The sequence below is a fragment of the Marmota monax genome, unplaced genomic scaffold, assembly GCF_021218885.2.
Source record: "Marmota monax isolate L192 unplaced genomic scaffold, Marmota_monax_Labrador192_F-V1.1 WCK01_AAM20220418_F8-fsc00115, whole genome shotgun sequence".
NCBI lineage: Eukaryota > Metazoa > Chordata > Mammalia > Rodentia > Sciuridae > Marmota > Marmota monax.
In genome coordinates this window covers 4,363,371-4,383,213 of record NW_026694419.1, presented here as the reverse complement: position 1 = coordinate 4,383,213, position 19,843 = coordinate 4,363,371, and the positions used below count along the sequence as shown (strand labels likewise).

The 19,843-nt window shown below is 31.9% G+C and overlaps 1 protein-coding gene across 1 annotated transcript in view; it reads left to right on the top strand.

The window, feature by feature from the left end:
- The window catches only part of Pkia (cAMP-dependent protein kinase inhibitor alpha), an 89,379-nt gene that overhangs the window by 52,416 nt on the left and 17,120 nt on the right, over positions 1-19,843 (top strand). Inside the window, exon 2 of the mRNA XM_046468244.2 lies at positions 1,866-1,993. The gene's annotated coding sequence lies outside the window, so the exon portion shown is untranslated. The remainder of the gene's footprint in view (positions 1-1,865; positions 1,994-19,843) is intronic.

The window sequence follows — 19,843 nt, the reverse complement described above, 5'->3', positions numbered from 1 at the left end:
AGACATCTGCATACTTTTTATACTGGTTGTATAAAAGAATCCTTTCTGTTCTGTGCCTAACCATTCTTTTTCTTGCCATTGTAAATTTTTCTTCTTTTTAATCTCAAAAACTCACCCCTCCTTCCTATTACATATCCAACTCCACTACTGCCTTCTAAAGGAAGACCTGTTATTATTTACTACTGGCTTACAGTAAATTAGTGAATTAAAATTCTGTTTCTTCCCTGTAAAAAACTGTAGAATTCTGTGTCTTCCCTGTGTAGAATTCTGTATCTTTCTTGTAGAAACTCTGTACTAGTTTGTACTATAATTATGGATTTACATATCTGGGTGCTCCAACAGAATGAATTCTAGATGGTAAAATAATGATTATAATAGGAGTATCTAGCTTAATTCCTGACAGACATTAGAAGTTCATTAAATGTATGTTGATAACTGAGTGAATGAATGGTCAACTTGAAATTTTAATTGCTTCTCTTTCTTCACTAGGATTCTATCAAACATAATGACAGTTTTCCACTAATTCAGAGATTAAGGTTTTTCATTTGGAATTAGAAGCCAATCACTAATATGCTACTGCCACCCACCATATCCAGTGCTGTCAGTGCCCCATCCATATTGCCCAGCACTCATCCATTCAGTATATAGTGATAGAATAATATTACCTGAAATTATTTATGTTGGGGCAAATCAGAATGTTCATGAGTTCATGTATCTGTGTGTAGCTTTCAACCAATTAGAGGGGATTTGAGATATAGGCATATCAGCTTTCTCACACATTGATTGGGATAACTCTAAGGCATGTACCACAGAGTCTCACTGAACTCCTTAGAAGGACTAACAGTTCTGACAGGAATAACCTGCTCACTAACATGACTACTATTTTTCTTCCATGCCTCTATTCTTAATTATCATTCTATTCCTGAGTTTCCTGGGACTATTTCCCAGATAAAAGTTTGCATTCAAATTTTTATCATAAGTTCTGTTTCTGGGGAACTCAACCTAAGATAATCACAAACTATTTCTTACCTCCTAACAATACACTGCTTCTTACATACCATGGTACAGGTCCCAAGGCATGGCTCAATTTATGTTGCTCCTCCTAGATCCTAATATATTCAAACAGATGGAAGAAAACATGGTCTTATAAAGAGGAATAATTTATAAGAGAATGCCTTATGAGTGCAGAGAGGGAGAGATAGTGTGTTCCATTAATGATGAAATTTATGGGCAGATGGTCTATAACAGGTGTGACTACAATTTGAGAAGATTTTCCCTTATTCACTTGGGAAACTGCTATTGTTATTTTGGAATCCCAATCTCGGGACTTTATTTGCTTTATTTGTCTCTTTTCCTTTTACCCTAATATCCAGCTTTCTAAATCACTGACTAGGGTCAACAAATTTATTCTCTCCCCACATATGTGTGTGCATGCATACACACACACACAAATACTTTTGTGTATGGCAGAGCTTAAAAACCATTAAAGGTGTCTGTGACATATTTTCAACAAGTTTCTATGTTTATTTTAAGAAATTTCAGTTTAGTCAAATTAATTTCCTAGAATCCTAAGAGAAGACTCATGAAAAGAAGTCTAGGTGAAGACTGAAGGAAAGAAATGAGTTTTGTTATTTAGCAAAGGATAATTTTTCTATTAGGAAGTCTTTGCTTGTCTTAAAGACCCAAAATGCATCCTATACTTTTGTCATTTGTTGCTTTATGAGTACTTGAATTTATAAATCATGCATCTCTTTAAAGTTATTCTACTGTTAGTGAAAGGTGTACTTAGACATTTACTTAAAACTGTTAAAAGCAAAATCTGCATATATAGATAATTTCCCTTTCCCTTGCTGTCTCCATTTCAGTTGCCTGATTTTCTGGAAGGACTGGTTTCCCCAAAGAAGCAATATCTGGTAGAAGTTCAAAGGTTATCTCCAAAAAACAAAAAAAGAAGAAGAATCAATGAATTAAAGACAAGAACGTTTCCAATCAGGTAGGAACACTGAAACTCATAAATTCAGTCATCTTAAATTAAGTGTGAGGATAGCTATTTGTATATCTAATCTGCCCTATAAAGAACTTGCTCACAATTCCCTTGGAGGCACAGGTGTTTATCAGAGAGTACCTTAGAGAAAAGGGAAGACAATAACAGCATGATATTTTTTTTCCCATTTTTAGCTTGATGTTACTAAGTACACATAGTGATACCTGTGTCTGTGGTCTAATCCCAGGAGTTAATGCATGTGAAGCAACAGATTAACCCTTGGTATTTTCTCCTAAGAGAAATAATTTTCATAGGTTGTCAACATGATCCTTTAGTTGCTTATCAAAATTAAGGGCCATGATGGCATCAAGTCTTCTAAGTGAGGAACAGTCCCACTCAATGGTGTGAGAAAATTGGCTTGATTCTTGTTGAAGTACATCTTGCCTTGGTCTATGTGCAAGTGAGTGCACATAGGGAAATGGAAGGGAGAAGAATGAGACATATAAAAGAGGAACTCTGTTGTATTTACCCATGCTTGTCAGAGTCTGACAATTTTATTTTCATTTGCAATTTGAGATTAAAATTATAGCAAAGGGCCTTCCCTTTTTATGACAAAACAAAAGACAGTAGTGACATCAAAATCAGGGGCTAGTTTTTCTCATTTTTAATTAGGTAGTCAATATTTAGCATAGCACTTGACCTCTAGTAAGTACTCAAAACAAGGACATCTTGAAATGGATGAATGGAAAAAGTTAACAAGATAGAAAAGGCACCTGCCCTTATATTGCCTTGTGTGTTGACTTTAGTCTCAGGACTCAGCACTGTAATGACACATGAAATACAAGCAGAAAATGGGCTGAACGAATGAATGGATCCTCCTAATTCTAGGGATATTTATAAGACAATATAGACTCCATATTTGCCAAGATCCATGGCAGAAGTATCCATGACATCAATGCTTGTATCTCAGACTACCGATGAAGCTGACAATGTATCTGGTTTTCTGATTGATTTTTAATAATTTTACATAACATTCTTTACATGTAGGCATAACACCTACATTATAATCTATCAAATGATGTGGATATATGTAAAAAATTATCCTGATAAGAATCTAAATTATATGATTTGCCAACATGTTTTTCAAGCATTTTTATGATATGATTAAGGGCAATTTCAGAATCATTAGCTTCTAAAATTCTTATTTTTACATGGAGTACAGCTGTTGTACTGTAACAGCTATTTCTCTCTAAACTTCTGTTTCTATCTTCTGCAGTTCAAATGGAAAATAAAAATTATTTAACTAAAGAAAGAAATATAAATTTAGCATAATTCATTTACAACAAAACTATTTTGTAAAATTATAGAGAATATATTCTATTCCTCTATTTATCTTCTTTCTTTTTTACTCTCATTCTTCTTTAAATATAGCAAATTAAGCCTTTTTAGCTATATATCATATGAATAATTTATCTCAGATTATACTTGTCTTCTCAGTTTTAATATTGTCTTGGAAGAAATAGCAGCTTCCAATTTTTATGAGATCTAAGTTTTCTTTTTAGTTTGTGCCTTTCCATCTTACTTAAATGTCCTTTTCTGCCTTAATGTTATAAAGATATCATTGTAAATTTTTTCCTAGAAGTTATAGTGTATTTTTTTAGTCAAGATATTAATTTATCAAGAATTGATTTGTATAAATAAATGAGTGAAAGGAAGACAAGTAGAGTAGAAGAAGGAGAATAGGAGGAGTGAGGAAGGAAGGGAAAGAGGGAGAACTGGAGTGAAATGGAGTAAATTAAATTTCATGCATGATTTTGTCAAAATGAACCCGACTATTATGTACAACTACAATGCACTAATAAAAAAAAAATAAAATAAAAGTCAACATTTCCTCTTGAGTACGCAAAATAAAACTTCCTTTTTTACTGATGTTTATTAATTAGAAATATTTCATTGGGTAGGAGTAATTAGTAAAACAAATTATTATTACAGATAATAAAAGGCGAAAGACAATAAAAGAAATTGATTTGTGGGTCTGGGTTGTGGCTCAGTGGTAGAGTGTTCGCCTAGCAAATGCGAAGTGCTGGGTTTGATCCTCAGCACCACGTAAAAATAAATAAAATAAAAGAAAGGTATTGTGTCCAACTACAACTAAAAAAAAATTAAAAGAGAAATTGATTTGTAGTTGTGATCCAATTTTATGCATAACTAATTTTCCCAGGATCACTTATTAAATAGTCTGTCTTTATTCCAGTAATCTTTAATGATCTCTCTGAATTTTCAAGTTTCCAAATATGTTATGATCCATCTCTGGGGCTCCTTATTCTGTTTCATGAGTTTATTTGACTACTTTGAAACAACACTACACTATCTTTACTTAATGTAGCTTTATAATAATTTTTATATTTGATGAGCAAATCCTTCTACATTAATATCCTTTAAGACTACTTAGGCTATTCTTGGTCATTTGACCATTTATATAAATTTCAGAATTAACAGTTCCACAAATATTTTGACTGAAATTGTACTTAATGTGCACATAAAATTAGAAAGAATTTCTATTATTATAGTTAGGCTTTCTATCCAGAAACAAGGTTTTTCTCTGCACTTATTTAGTTCCTTATTTCTATCTTTTAGTACAGTTTGGTAGTTTCTCCAAAAATGTCTTACATATCTTTATTTAGATTTATTCCTGAGTAACTTTTTTTTAACTGTAAATGACTTTTAAGCTCTTTCTGTGTTGTTCCTCTGTAGAAACACAATAATATTTTTCATCTTAAACTTATATCCAGCACTCTGACTACTCTTACTTACTGATAAGAATAGATTTTTCTCAACAAGAGGATAAAAATGTAAGTGAGTTTTTAAAATCCTAAATGTGAGCTCTGTTTAGTAGAACTTTCTCTAATAATGGAAGTGTTCTCAATGCTGTCCTGCACTATAACCCTAAGCTTTGTATGTTTTTATTGTTATTATCACTTAAATGTCATTTCAATAAAATTCAGCAAAATTAAAGTTTCAGTTCCTGAATAAACTAGCCCATATCTTAAATATCCAATAGCCACATGAGGGTAATAGACACTATACTGGACCCCATAATTCTATATTATTAAGGCAGAAGTCTGAAGTTGCCGGATTTTTGTCTTCAGCATTGGCACAGTGAAAGCTATTTTTTATGTAACAGTTATTCCAGCATTAAAAAGAAAATTTACTTAAACTGATCATCCCTAACTTTTTCAAGTATTCTAACATAGCTTTCACCATTAATGGATTTTTAAAACATGCTTATATTTCACCTAAACTACTATTGAAATAAGTTTTCACTTTGTAATAAGGTTCATTGTCCTAAAATGGCACATATCAAAGTGTCAAGAGGTCCCTATATGCCTGATGTGCTGTGACTGGATGAAGACATCTTTGTTACCTTGCTTTCTGTGGCTGTTACTCTGTATCTATCTTCATAATCTAAATTCATATTCAAAATTGCCTACTGTTTACATGATGGCTGTCTTTGTTTCATTAAGCTAGTATCATCACTTTATAAGTACAATTTTAATTATTTTCTCCTAAAATCTTATATTTGTCAATGTGGAAATAGATCTGTTTTATTTTTGCCCTCTTATAAGTTCTTATTATAATTTAATTTTCATGAGCTCTATTTCCCCTAACTTTAATCATTTAGCATTTAGAAAACAATATCACTGGTAAGCCCTTTCTTCCATTAATCTTATGAAGGATGGAAAGATATTTCAAACATTGTGCCAGAGTAAGACATTCTACTTGGTTAAAAATAAAAGAAGAAAAGAAAAAAATAAAAAATAAAAGATAGTTTCATGTGTGGACAAAAAAGGAGTATAAGTAACTATAAGTTTTTTGTTAGCAATTGCAGTGAAATCAAATATACTATGAAGGGATCAACCCCTTAGTATCATTGAGAGTTTTAAATGAAACATTGTGAACTTTGGAAAATAAAGGCCATTGTGTTGCTGTAAGATTTTTTACCTCATTAGTCTTTAAAAAAAAAAAAAATATATATATATATATATATATATATATATATATATAGTGTTTATATATAGTGTTCCCTTAATCTTATGAATCGTGAAGCTATAGTACCATAAAATGTTTACTGTTTGAAGGCATTCTATAATATTATGTCCTAATAATAGGGCCCAGAGAAGTAAAGTGTTGCCCAAGGTTAAGGTCACACAGAAAGTTAGTCTTTTTGAGTATATGACTTAGGAACACTGTATGCACTATAAATGTACAATACATATGTAAACTCCATATGTAAAATCCATGTGTAAACTCCATGTGAAAAATCCATGTGTAAATCCATGTGTAAATGTACAATCATTGAAAATAATTTTTGTGTTATTGTCTCCATCTTCAGAGATTACTGAGATACAGGATGCTCAGGTACTTTACTTTCACAGGTGAATGACTCTTAAGTCTGAAGCTAAGAAGTATCTAATTTTCTTATGTAGCTGGTGCTACCACACTTACAATTTTGTACATGAGATTTATAAATTGTACAATATAAAATGATAATATTTAAAAAGGGATACTCAATAGTAGTCTTTTGTGGGAAAAGAAAAAAGAGAAACCATAATCATTATCCAGAAAACCAGAGTTCTAGACTTTACCTATAAAATTGTCACTTGTAATACCATGACAAGGAAGGCTAAGGTAGGAAAATCACAAGTTCAAGGCCAGCCTCAGCAATTTAGTAAGACCCTGTCTCAATTTAAAAAATGGATGGTGAAGGTGGCTGGGAATGTGACTCAGTGCTTTATGTTCAATCCCTAGTATCAAAAAATAAACAAACAAACAAAAACTATGTGAATTCAAGTAAGTAATTTTATAATAAGCTCAATTATGCTTCTAAAATGGGTAAAATCATTTTAAAAATTGTTTGAAATATGACAAGTTTCAAACCTGTAAAGATTTGAAATATGCTTTAAAAAATCTATGGAGAACCAGGCATTTCCCTTTTTTCCCCAGAACTTGATATTGAACTATAATCATTCATCTTCATTTACCATACTTGTAGTTGATACAGACAAAATATTATGTCTAGACACTGTTTACGTATTCCTTAAATAGACATTTTGTTTAAAATGGTATTTTACCTAAATTCTTGATTCCCTCTCCACTTTTTCATTCCCTGTGCTATAGTAATCCATCAGTTATAATAGAAAGTTGTTCTTTTTTTTGTAAGATCTTTTTAGAATATATAGTTTAAGTTTCCATTAATACAATAAACTTTGGAATACGATCTTGTTTCATTAATTTTCAGGACATCAAACCCTCCTGATTTTCTTCCTTTCTTGCTTGCCTTTTCTTCCTAAGCTCTTCTGGTGATGTCTTTATCCCTCAGCTTCTAGTATTAGAGCACCATATAGCTCATTCCTGGCCTTCCAGTTCTTTACACTGAGATCAGTTGCTTTAATAAGCAAATGTTTATGACTCCTAAATTCATATTTCTAGCTGTTGCCACTCACCTACATCCCGGACTCATAATTCCAGCCTCCTACTAAATATCTTCACTCTCTGCATCCTTGACATTTCAAAGTTAGCAAATAAAACCAAAGATTTTAGTTTTATCTATTACTTTCATTCAAGTTTTTTTTCCTGAGAAAAACAATTGGATAAAAATTGATTGTACAAGATTTAATTTGCAATAGACACAATCCTGGGGTTGAGGTGCTCACTGGTGGGAATGTCACCTGTCATTCATCATGCAGTAGGAGTGTCAAGTACCTGAAGAGATTCTTTTCTCTTTCTTTTTTGGTATATTCCCAGCTCCCAAACATAGAATAAACTTTTGAATGTCTTCTAAGTATGAGCATTCTTCTTACTATTATTTTAATTGTACAACTTTATGGAGTACAATGACTTTCACTCCATTTTTTACCAACTCCATAGCTCATTCAGTTGCTGAATCCAAAAACTTTAGCTTTATCTTTAAACCCTCACTTTCCCTCAGTTTCCTTATCTAGTCCATTAGAAATTCTTGTCAGCCACTGTCTTAAAAATGCATCTTTATTATCTTCCTCCAACTCCAAGCCTTTATTGTTGCCTCACTTAATTCAATAGGCAGACTCTTACATGATTGTCCTCCTTTCTCTCTTGTTTCAATCCTTCAATTGTTGTCTATAAAGCAATTACAAAAGTCAGATAGTCTTCTAAAGAAACATGAACCAGCTTATATCATCACTAAAAATCCTGGTTCCCAGCACTCCTAGAATATCACTGCTAAAGTATATGAGCAAAGGAGCTGGTATGAGATTGGGGAGTCAGGTAAGGGCTGAATGCATCAGGGTCTTTAAGTTTGGATTTTACTCAAAGTAAATTGAAAAGCCACCAGGGTTTTAATTAGTACAATTTTTAAAAAATCATTTTTGCAACTATATGTAAGATGGAGTGCAGAGAAAGGATGGAACAATGATGGAAGCGTTGGGACCCAGCTTCTGGTGGAGGCCACTGAAGGACTGGACCAGTTCAGAGATGATAGCATGATTAGGTACAGTGGAGCTAGTGAGGAAGGTGGGATTTAAGATTTATTTTAGAGATAAAAATAACAGTATTTGCTAGTGGAGTAAATATTAGGAGTGAATAAAAGAGTAATCAAATATGATTCCTGTATATCTGGTTTAGGTCTCTAGATTGAACAATGTCTACTTACTAGGAAAAACAGAAATAAGGAGTTCCCTTTGTACATTTGCTTACAATGATTAATGACTTATACAACTTTCATACATCCTATTTTTCCTGAATTAGTTTCTACTTAATCAGTTTTACAGGGTGAAGACTTAAGAGACACCCTGAGAATTCTACCACAGCCTTTTTTTAATGGCACAAAAGGGACAAAAACTACCCTGAATAACTTTCCCATACATTCTTTCTTTCCTTCAATTATCAACTGGCCCCTTCCTGAATCACTACAGCATCTCATTATAGGAACAAAATACTTCTTATCAAAGGCATAAAAATACCTGTATCCTACGTAGCTGCATAATATGGATTCTCTCTGATTAACTAACTGCATTCTTTTCTGGGGGTTGAACACTCACACGCGAGCCTCCAGGATTTTTCTTTCTCTAAAAAATTTGTTCAGAATTAGGACCTTTGTACATGTTTTTTTTCTAAAAAGCTTGGAAGATCTGTAACTTTACTCCAAACAAAATTTCAAAAAGAAATTACATTTCATTTCATGACAACATTTGGTAGAAGACATTTTGCAAAAGATAGAATATATTTTACTTTGCAGGCTATGCACACATTTAGCAGTTCACAAGTTTGTAAAATAATAAGTTTGATCTGATAGATCTAAAATAAGAATTACAATTGGTGAGCCCTGTGTTTTAAATTTTGAGAAATGATAGACAGGCAAGATACCTCATATTTTCAATATTTAATGCAGGAGAACCACATGAGGTGAGTTCTGTATACCCATTCCCATCCACAGAGATTACAAACAGCAAATGAAAATAAGGCTCAGGGACCAGCCTTTTAATAACTATCTTAATTGATTCTGCTGTCAGTGGCTTCCATAGCCTCTTGAGAGACACCAAGCTGATATGTTTGCTCAGATACAAGGAAGGGACCTAATGGGCTAGTGCACATCAACAAGTGAATAATATTGAAGATCAACACATGATATATAGTAAGTGACCAAAAAGAAAGAGAATCTAATGACGATGAGTGTATACCTTTTCCAACCAATATTGGTTAAGAATTTTAAAAACCCATTCATAGAACCGATAGAATCCAAATTGTGCTGTGTATTTTTTTAATTTGCTAGATATTTAAACATTTAGATAAATAAAAATAAACCATAGTTTTGTTGCATGCAGACCACAAAGGTGTGGCATTATTACAGAGCGGGAGAAAGCAGTGGAGAGACATTGCATAGAGGAACCTAGTGTGAGATGTTGAGACATATTGGAGTATCAAAAGCATCTACCTGGAGAGGTGATCACAGCAACCACTGACACAGCTAGTCACAGACTGAGGCTGAATGGGGAGAATGTTCTATGAGATGGGATGGTAGAATACTTATTGATTGAATAAGTAAGGATATTGAATATTATAGTAATTATTTTTTTCTCACTGTCTGAAGAGGGACTTAAAGTATAAAAGAGACAAAAACTAGAATTAACTTGTGGCATTAGATGACAATGGATAATATTAGGTGAACTCATATTTTTCAATACATATATAGATAGGTAAGAAAAAATAGATATAAAATGTATCTATATATGAATATATAATAAATGTATATGTATATGTGTTTATATATATATATATATATATATATGTAAGTATATATTTATATACATAAATTCCATAGCTATATTGACACCTCCTAGAGCAGCTACTTCCCAACAGCAGTGAGCACAGCTAGAGTCCACATCTTGTTTTTTAAATAAAATTTCAACTAGAGGAAGTGGAGCTTTTTGAAGAAAAGATTGATTCCAGAGCAACAGGAGAGAAAATATAAAATGACCCTAGAACATATGATTGTTCCAGGTGGTATCAAAGATATCAGTGAATAATGAGAAAATGTCAAAAGACACATTGAAGGAGTTTCCATTGGATAAATTTGAGCAATATAGCCTGAAAACAAATAATGACACAATCAGATTATAATCCACTGAATAAGACTCTATGAATCCATTCTAATGTGTGATTAAATTAATTATAAGTTTAATATTTATATAATCACAACATACCTTACCACAAATTAAACCTCTATATCTTACCCTGCACAAAAATCAACTCTAAGTGGAACAAAGACTTAGGCACTAGAACAGAGACCCTGCACCTAATAGAAAAAAAAGCAGGCCAAAATCTTCATCATGTCAGCTTAAGACCTGATTTCCTTAACAAGACTTCTAAAGCACAAGAAGTAAAATTAAAAATCAATAAATGGGATGGGTACAAAGTAAAAAACTTCTTAGCAAAGGAAACAATCAATAACATGAAGAGAAAGCTTACAGAGTGGGAGAAAATTTTTACCACGTGCACCTCAGATAGAGCATTAATCTCCAGGAAATATAAAGAACTCAAAAAACACCAAAAGAATAACCCAATCAATAAATGGGCTAAGGAACTGAACAGACACTTCACAGAAGAAGAAATATGATCAATCAACAAACATATGAAAAAATGTTCATCATTTCTAGCAATTAGAAAAATGCAAATCAAAACTACTCTAAGATTTCATCTCACTCCAGTTAGAATGACAGTTATCAAGAATGCAAGCAACAATAAGTGTTGGCGAGGATGTGGGGGAAAAGGCACACTCATACATTGCTGGTGGAACTGCAAATTGGTGCAACCAATCTGGAAAGCAGTGTGGAGATTCCTTAGAAAACTTGGAATGGAACTACCATTTAACCCAGATATCCCATTCCTCAGTCTATACCCAAAGGACTTAAAAACAGCATACTACAGTGACTCAGCTATTTCAATGTTTATAGCAGCTCAATTCACAATAGCTAAACTATGGAACCAACATAGATGCCCTTCAACAAATGAATGGATAAAGAAAATGTGGTACATATACACAATGAAATATTACTCAGCCTTAAATAAGAATGGAATTCTGGCATTTGCAGGTAAATGGATGGAACTAGAGAATATCATCCTAAGTGAAATAAGACAATCCCAAAATAACAAAGACCAAATGTTTTGTCTGACAAGTGGATGCTTCTTTATATTTGAAGAATGAAGGAATTTAGATTGTGCAGAGGGGAGTGATGGGAGGGGTGGGGTTGTGGAGATGGGAAGGACAGTAGAATGAGACAGGCATTATTACCCTATATACATGTATGATCATGCCAGAGGAATGAGAAGTTATGCTCCATTTGTGTACAATGTTTCAAAATGCATTCTACTGTTATGTATAACTAATTAGAGCAAATAAAAAAATTAAAAATAAGGAAAAATAAATAAATTTATAGTAAAAAGAGAGATAACAATCTTAATGAAATTAATGATAACACTCTTAATGAAAATTAGTATCGCAGTAAATATTTAAAAGTTTGCCAAAATTGTTTGATAAGAAGTAGCAGGAAAATAGGCTTCACGTGACATACATTGAATCTAATCATGAGTCAAAGTGAAATAGTTAAGAACTGAATTTAATCTTTAAAGTTTCAAGGACATAAATTCAAAAGAATGCCCCCACCAAAATTTCCAGATTAAAGAAACTAAACACATAGGAAAAGTAAATACATCATGTGATTCAGTGTTGATCTTTTTGACCTGAAGGATGTTGGGATTGCTGACAACACTTAAAACGTGACTGAGGGTTAAATAACACTGCAGTAATGTGTCAGTGTGAATTTTCTGATTTCCATAGTATTATGCAGTTGTATGTTTATAGGAAATATTGACATATTGGGGGTTGAGAGTGCATGGTGTTGCCATCTCTCAAATGGTTTGCGAAATAAGTCCTTTTTAACTGTCATTTTAAATTTTCTGTTGGTTTGATTTTTTTTTAATGAACAACAACAACAAAATATTCCTGAACTAGATAATCCTTTTCTGTATGACTAATATAGTTAAAGGCTGGCTACATTAGTAGTCAGCTTCAAGTCCATTTTTGTTAATCTCTCTAATACCTTCTAATGGCAATATGTCATTTAACAATTTGAGGTTTTTCTTAATGATGTTTTGTTTCTTTCTGTTTTTGGTATATCAAATGTCTACAAAATTAGTTAAGTCGTATGCATTAAAATAAATAAGATTCATATGAATGAAAATAAGTTTAGGAAAATTGGTTATTTCTGTCTGCATTCAAAATGGAGTACATTGGCATGACATTTAAAAGGAAAATAAATCATAAGGAACACTCACAATCAAGAATTTAAAACATTTGAGCATATTTACTCTGCAAGACATCTATCATAAACCAGCAGGATGACAACTATATGTCCAACCAGAAATGTAACTTTTTGAATCATGCTCCAAGTCAGGCCATGTAACAACTGGGTGATCAGTAAACAAATTTTAAAATTTCTTGCTTTTAACAATTTCTAGAATCAATTTTTAGAACACTAAAGCACTACTTTTTAATTCCCAGAAACCTGGGAAATTATTAGTTAAAACAAATCTGTTGTCCTACTGGCCTACACCTGATTATAAATAGCAGTAAGATATGAGAACACCCCAGGATGCCAAATGGACTTTCTAAATATAGCTTTCCCTTCCTCCAAAGGCTTTGAGAAGAATGCTATCTTTTGTAAAAACTTGGCCTTTATAAAGGGCACACAGCCACTAAGGTCAGAGTCTATTAGATCTAGAAAATATTTGAAATATTTCCTTAGTCTGGGAACCACATTTTGGAGGCATGAAAACTGAAGCCAGCATTAGCTGTAATGTTATTTAAATTTTACTTTTTTTGTAACTCAGTTTGAAATGTTATTTATATATTAAAAATTGATGAGAATCTTTTACTTTCTTCAAATGACTCTGCATGCATTTATAGTATTTTACTATTAAATTACTGTATAGTGAAGAGTACACAAAGACATTATAATAAAGGAGATAAAAGTTGAGTTCAATAAGCTGGGGAATAGAGATGTCAAACCTTAAGGGAAGATTGGGGGTGGGGGAAGGAAACAGAAATTTAATTTGTTCTAAATAAAAATGAGTGGCAAGTTAGATAATATTTGGATTGCCCTAATACAACATAGCATTTCTTAATTTTAATTCTAGGGAAACTTCTGTTGTTTGCATTGTTGCAGACTAGGGAGTGAACAAAGCACAAGATTTTTGTGTTTCATCATTTCATGTTATTTCCTAAAAATTTTTACAAGACTTTTTTTTTTAAATAAATAACTCAAAAGTCTTGTCTTTAACTTTTCCCTGCCTGTTTGTACTTTAATAAGCTGGTACACCATACATCACTTATACATGCAGTTGAACATGCCTCTCCATGTAGTACTATATGGAAGTATAACCAAGCATGGCTCAAATTGTATATCTGAAACCTGTTTTATTCTGAAACATTGGTCAAATGCATATTCTATGTATTTATAGAGGTTTTGTATTATGAAAATATTAAAAGTCTTTGTGAATTAAAGAAGTTGGTGTGTGTTCCTATGTATCAAAGAAGGCCTGGAAGGTATCATCAGCACCAGGCCTTCTAATTATCACTGAGATGATTCTGGTTGACACAAAACATTATGGGAATTAGATATAGATATTAGTGACTCATAAAGATAAAATAAAATCTTCTAGTTATGTTACACCACAAGGTTATAAATTCAAGAATGTTTATTTTCAAGTATTTACTTGTTCCTTATATTGTGCATAAAGCCCTTTCTGAAATTTATAGGGCAAACTAAAAAAACGAAGTTTACTCTTAACTAATTGATACTGTTGTCAATGAAATGTCTCTATTTTGAGATATTTTGACTTCTCAGTTCACTGTAATTTTATTAGATAAGTTGTACAGTACTTGTTAACACCAGCATTTAGCATTTTAAAAGTTTCTTTAATGTTCCCCATAATGGAATAGAGTTGTAATGATAATAATAGAGTCTATAGTAAGAGGCTCAATATTAATAGTGAAGTGACTTTTCTTTCTTTCTTTGTACTGGGGATTTACTCACTGGCACTTTGCCACTAAGCTACATGTCCAGACTTTAAATTATTATTATTATTATTATTATTATTATTATTATTATTATTTAATTTTGACACAGGGTCTTACTAAGTTGTTTAGAGCTTCCCTAAATTGCTAAGGTTGTACTTGAATTTGCGATACTTCTGCCTCAGTCTCCCGGGTTGCTGGGATTACAGGAAGGAGTGTGCCACACCTGGCTAGTGTAATGATTTTGATAATCTATAGTATGTCATGATTTTCCCAGACAATAGCATGACTCTTGATCAAAGTAAATATATTTATTATTAATATTTTTACATTATATTTTTATTTAATTAATATACTGATTTTACTTCATCTTATCATTTATATTTTAGATATTTCATTTAGTAGATTATCTTATTTAAAAGTGTCTTTTGACTTATATATCCATTACATGTCATATATACAGATACATATCTCCATGGCCCAAAAAGAATTTCTTAATTAGATGTAAATTTGTTTATTTTGTGTTGTTTTTTCAGCATTTCTTCTTCTCTGAACCTATTTCACTATTTTTAAAAAAGGTCTGAAAGGTTTAACAATAGTATTTTAAGGCAAATATGTGAAGAAATTTTGAAATAACATAACAAAGGCAGAGAAGATATTAACCATTGTATTAAAAAATATTCTATTAATTGAAAAATTAATAATTATAGCATTGAAACATATAGTAAAGGTGGAAAACATTCATTACAATACTGAGCAGTGACATATTCAGTAGTCAAGGACAATAAATACTTTATAGGAAACTAGCATCTGCAAAGCAGATAAATTGGCAATGAATATACATATATTTGAAATATGTTGAAACAGTCATAGCAACGGTTTTTGGCTGAAAAGAGGCATATAGGAGTGTTTAAACATTATTTCAATTGAAATAGATATTTCGATAACATACAGAAAATATTTACTTGCAGAAAAACAGTTATTAGCATGTGTGTGAAATGTGTTTCATTAATGCGTTTTCACTTATTCAGAAAGGAAAAGGTCATTGAATTAAATTTAAATGTAGAATTGTGATATCTTAAAGTGCCATTCTTAGACTTATCATATTGCTGTTCCTTTTGAATACATCAAATAATAACTGCCCTCAGTGTTGTTATGGCTCAACGGTAGAGCACTTGCCTACTATTGTGAAGCACTGGGTTCAATCCTCAGCACCACATGAAAATAAATAAAATAAAGGTATTGTGTCTACCTGCAACTAAAAAATATTTTTAAAAAACATTGCCCTCTTGTTTATCCAAGTTAGAATTCTAGAAGTAACCCAAGTTTCTCATTCTAGAGTCCCCCACCCACATTATTCCCACTCAGTAAGACTGTAATTCCTGATACTGCTGTGCCAGATGGCTCTTTTCTACTCCTGCTCTCACGTTGCCAGGACCTAGCTTCTCTGCCTCAGCCTGCCTATTGAAGTCAACTCTATTTAACAGTGAGCAGCACTATTTATAAGTCTTCCTCTGTCGTAGAGAATTCACTATTGAAAACTCCACACTATATCTTATCAAATATATAGAGAAATGTACACAAATCACATATTCAATATAACTTGTAGTAACTATATGAAAGCTGCTTGATATTGTGTTTGAGGCGATATACCAATATTGGTGTTGCAAATATTATTACTTAAATATATTTTTATCTCAGTTTTGCAGGATTTTTTTCATACTTTTGAACCATTTTATTAGGTGTCAAATATACTTTAGGTCTTTCTCAAACTCATATTTCCTAAGGAATGTGTTTACTACCTAATGCTGAACAGCCCCACAGGCATCCGAATATCAGGACCATCACTAAGTAGATTATAACAAATATGTGGGACTTGGAATGGGAAGTGTTTCTGAAGCAAACAGAAATCAAAGAAGAGATGATGGTGTTTATAAATGTGTGTGTGTCAGATGATAATATTAAAAAACAGGTCCTGTAGAGATTTCAAAATAATAGCACTTTATGGAGTAATTCCTCAAAACAGCATGTGAACTATTCACATTTTTTTAAAACAATATTACTGATGGACTATCAACAGAGAGTGAAGTTTAATATACCTATAACAAGTGTTGGAAAATGGTAACTGCTTGTGTAAGCACTTAATTTACCTTTTAGCTTCATAACTTAAGGTTTCTAAACTGTTTCATCTGTAAGACTGAAATAATGAGAATACTATTGTGGTAGAGTCATTAAGAAATTTAAATTATTCTCATATACTTCTTAGTGTTTACATATTGTTTAGATTTTTGTTATTATTATGATTCAAAACACACTAATAAACAATCACTGTTTCATTATTCTTGTGGTCATTATCAAATGTTGGAACAATCCAAAAAGCTTGAGCTTGATTAGACCCTTCATTGTGATTTTTTTAAAAACTGGCTTATTGGTGCTTCATAGTTATATTATAGTTTATAGTTACTATTATGTAGTAGTGGGGTCTCTTTGTGATGTAAAGATAGAAAACTGAATAATGAATTATTTTGCAAGAAAATGTTTCAGGGTTTTAACATCTTTTCAAAAGCTAAATATATATTTGACATAGAGGAAAAATTCTTAGTTTAATGAGAAGGTATGGATTTTAAAAGTAATTTCCCTGCATGGACTCATACAGAGCCAGTAAAGGAGAAGTCAAGTTAAAGGATTTAGAAAGTACTAAATAACAAAGGGCTGCCAACCTCAGGCTCTTAATTCTTTTGTGAATTTGATGTGAATAAACCCACATTCTAATTCTGAGGTCAGTACTGCCACTGGATATGTAAGACATTGGTCAAGTCAATTAACCTCTCTCTGTTTTAGTTTCTTCATTTGTAATATACAAGTAATATACATGTCACTTGCCAATCAGCAGTACGTCTACAACTGACTGTCCCAGCAGGGGTATTGCAAAGATTAGTTGATAAATTATTTAAGAGCCCTATAAAATATTAAATAAATGATGTAAAAAAGCCCTACATGAGGACAGAACAAATTATTCCATGCATTAATTTGCAACTTTACTCATATACATTTGATTTTTAAAAAACTTTACAAAAGTAGCTCTCAATAAATTGAAAATAGAGTAGTTTTATTAGGAATTCTGTAGTGTCTTCTATTGCTGTGGTTATTTTTTCTTACTTCTTCCTTTATAATCAGGAATATACTGAAGAAAAATACTTCCAATGTTTAAAATGATAAAGTCTCTTATTAGACAGGAAAACAGGCTCAATAAAAATAAGGACACATGCTTTCTCAACTAAGTTTTGCTATAAACAGTGTGACCTTGAAAAACTACATAACCAAAGAGAATCTTAAGTTCAAGAACAAATATACAAAACACATTTGTATGTAAGAAAAATATACAAAATTTTTGCCCAAAATTGTGAGGGATTAGAAAAAAAAAAAAAAAGCTTCACATTGCAAGGAAAATGTAACAGAGGAAAAGGATCAACTGAAAACAATTCTTACATAATGCAGAATTAAATAAATACTAATACTGAAGTCACTTAATTTACCTGTAGATAAGGAAGAAAGGTGACCTATAAAGCAGACTTAAAACATGAGAATTTTTATTTTCACTGATTGGGGAGAGAACAGCACAAGAAAACCAACCTTCAGGAGACCAACAGAGTTATTGCACATTTTGCAATGATTGGACCTCCCTATGGATGGGAGAGAAATTATACAAAAAGAAGCTGGGAAAGTGCATTGGTTTAAACTTCTAAGTGTCATGAAAAAATTTGAACTATGTTTCATGGCTTCTCAAAAATCACTAAAAAGTTTTTGTTATGATTTATTTTTCATAAAGCTAATTCTGACAATACCATAAAGGATAAGTTACAGAATATGTTTAGATAAGTGAAGAATGTGTTTAGATAATTGAGTAATTAGCCTACATAGCAATCATCAAAAAGAGATAATGAAACAGAATGGAAATGAAGAATATTTAATAAGCATCAAATAGATGGAATTAAACAATGAGATTTTGGAAATGATTGGATGTGAATTATTAGTTAGATGGCATAACCAAAGACAGTTCTTAGATTTCTGTCACAGATGGATGAGGAAATAGTGATAATATCAACTAAAAATAATGAAAAGAATGAATAGCTTTAGGGGTAAAGAAGAGAGACAGAGCTAGAGAGTTCATTTTAACATACTGAATTAGAGATTTAAAGAATATCCATGGGGGAAGATCCAATAAACAGTAAAATTTGTGAAATGGAACTTCAGAAAAACATCAGGCCTTAAAATTATATATTTGTGTGTCTTCAATATACCGGTGGCAGTTAAAGCTAATAGTGAGATTAACTCTCAAACGAAACAGTCACACAAAAGGACTCACTTGAGATGACCTTGTATTTTGGCTAAAAAAAAAAAAAAAAAAGAAGATAAAGAATCCCTAAGAGGTAGGTAGAGGAAAGAGCAAGAAACACAAGAAGATTATGGGAAAACCAAAAGAGTGCAGTAGCTGTGGAAGCCCAGGTAGAAGAACGTTTCAGAAAGAAATGAACAACATTTTAAAATGCTATATGCAATTTACATGGTTGGCTATTGTGAAAATACAATTGAGTTTGCTGATTAATCAGTAATGATTTTTCTTTGAAAAAACAATTCCAGTAAATTGATAGATTTAATGCAAAAAGAAATAAATTAAGGCCATGTAGAGGAAGCAGGCAAAAATTCCAACTCTTTTGCCTGTAAATTTAGGAAGGGAATAAAAGAAAAAGAAATGAGTATATTATAGAACATATAGAAGTGATTATATGTTGAACATATAGAACATATAGAGTTGAATGTACATTGAATATAGGGTGGAAAATGAATAGGAAAAGAAGAGCTCAAACTATCTCTGTTTGCCAGCAACATGAATCTATATTTAGAACACCCAAAAAAAACTCCACAAGTAAACTTCTAGAACACATGAAGGAATTCAGCAAAGTAGCAGGATACAAAACCAACACCCATAAATTGCATTCCTATACTCCAATGATGAATCAGTTGAATGGGAAATTAGGAAAACCATCCCATTCACAATAGCTTCCAAAAAGATAAATACGTAGGAATCCATCTAACAAAAGAGAAAAAGAATCTGCACAATGAAAGCTACAGAACACTAAAGAAACTGAAGAAGAGCTTAGAAGATGGAAAGACCACCCATGTTCTTGAATAGGCAGAATCAATATTGTCAAAATGGCCAAACTATGAAAAGTGAAATACAAATTCCA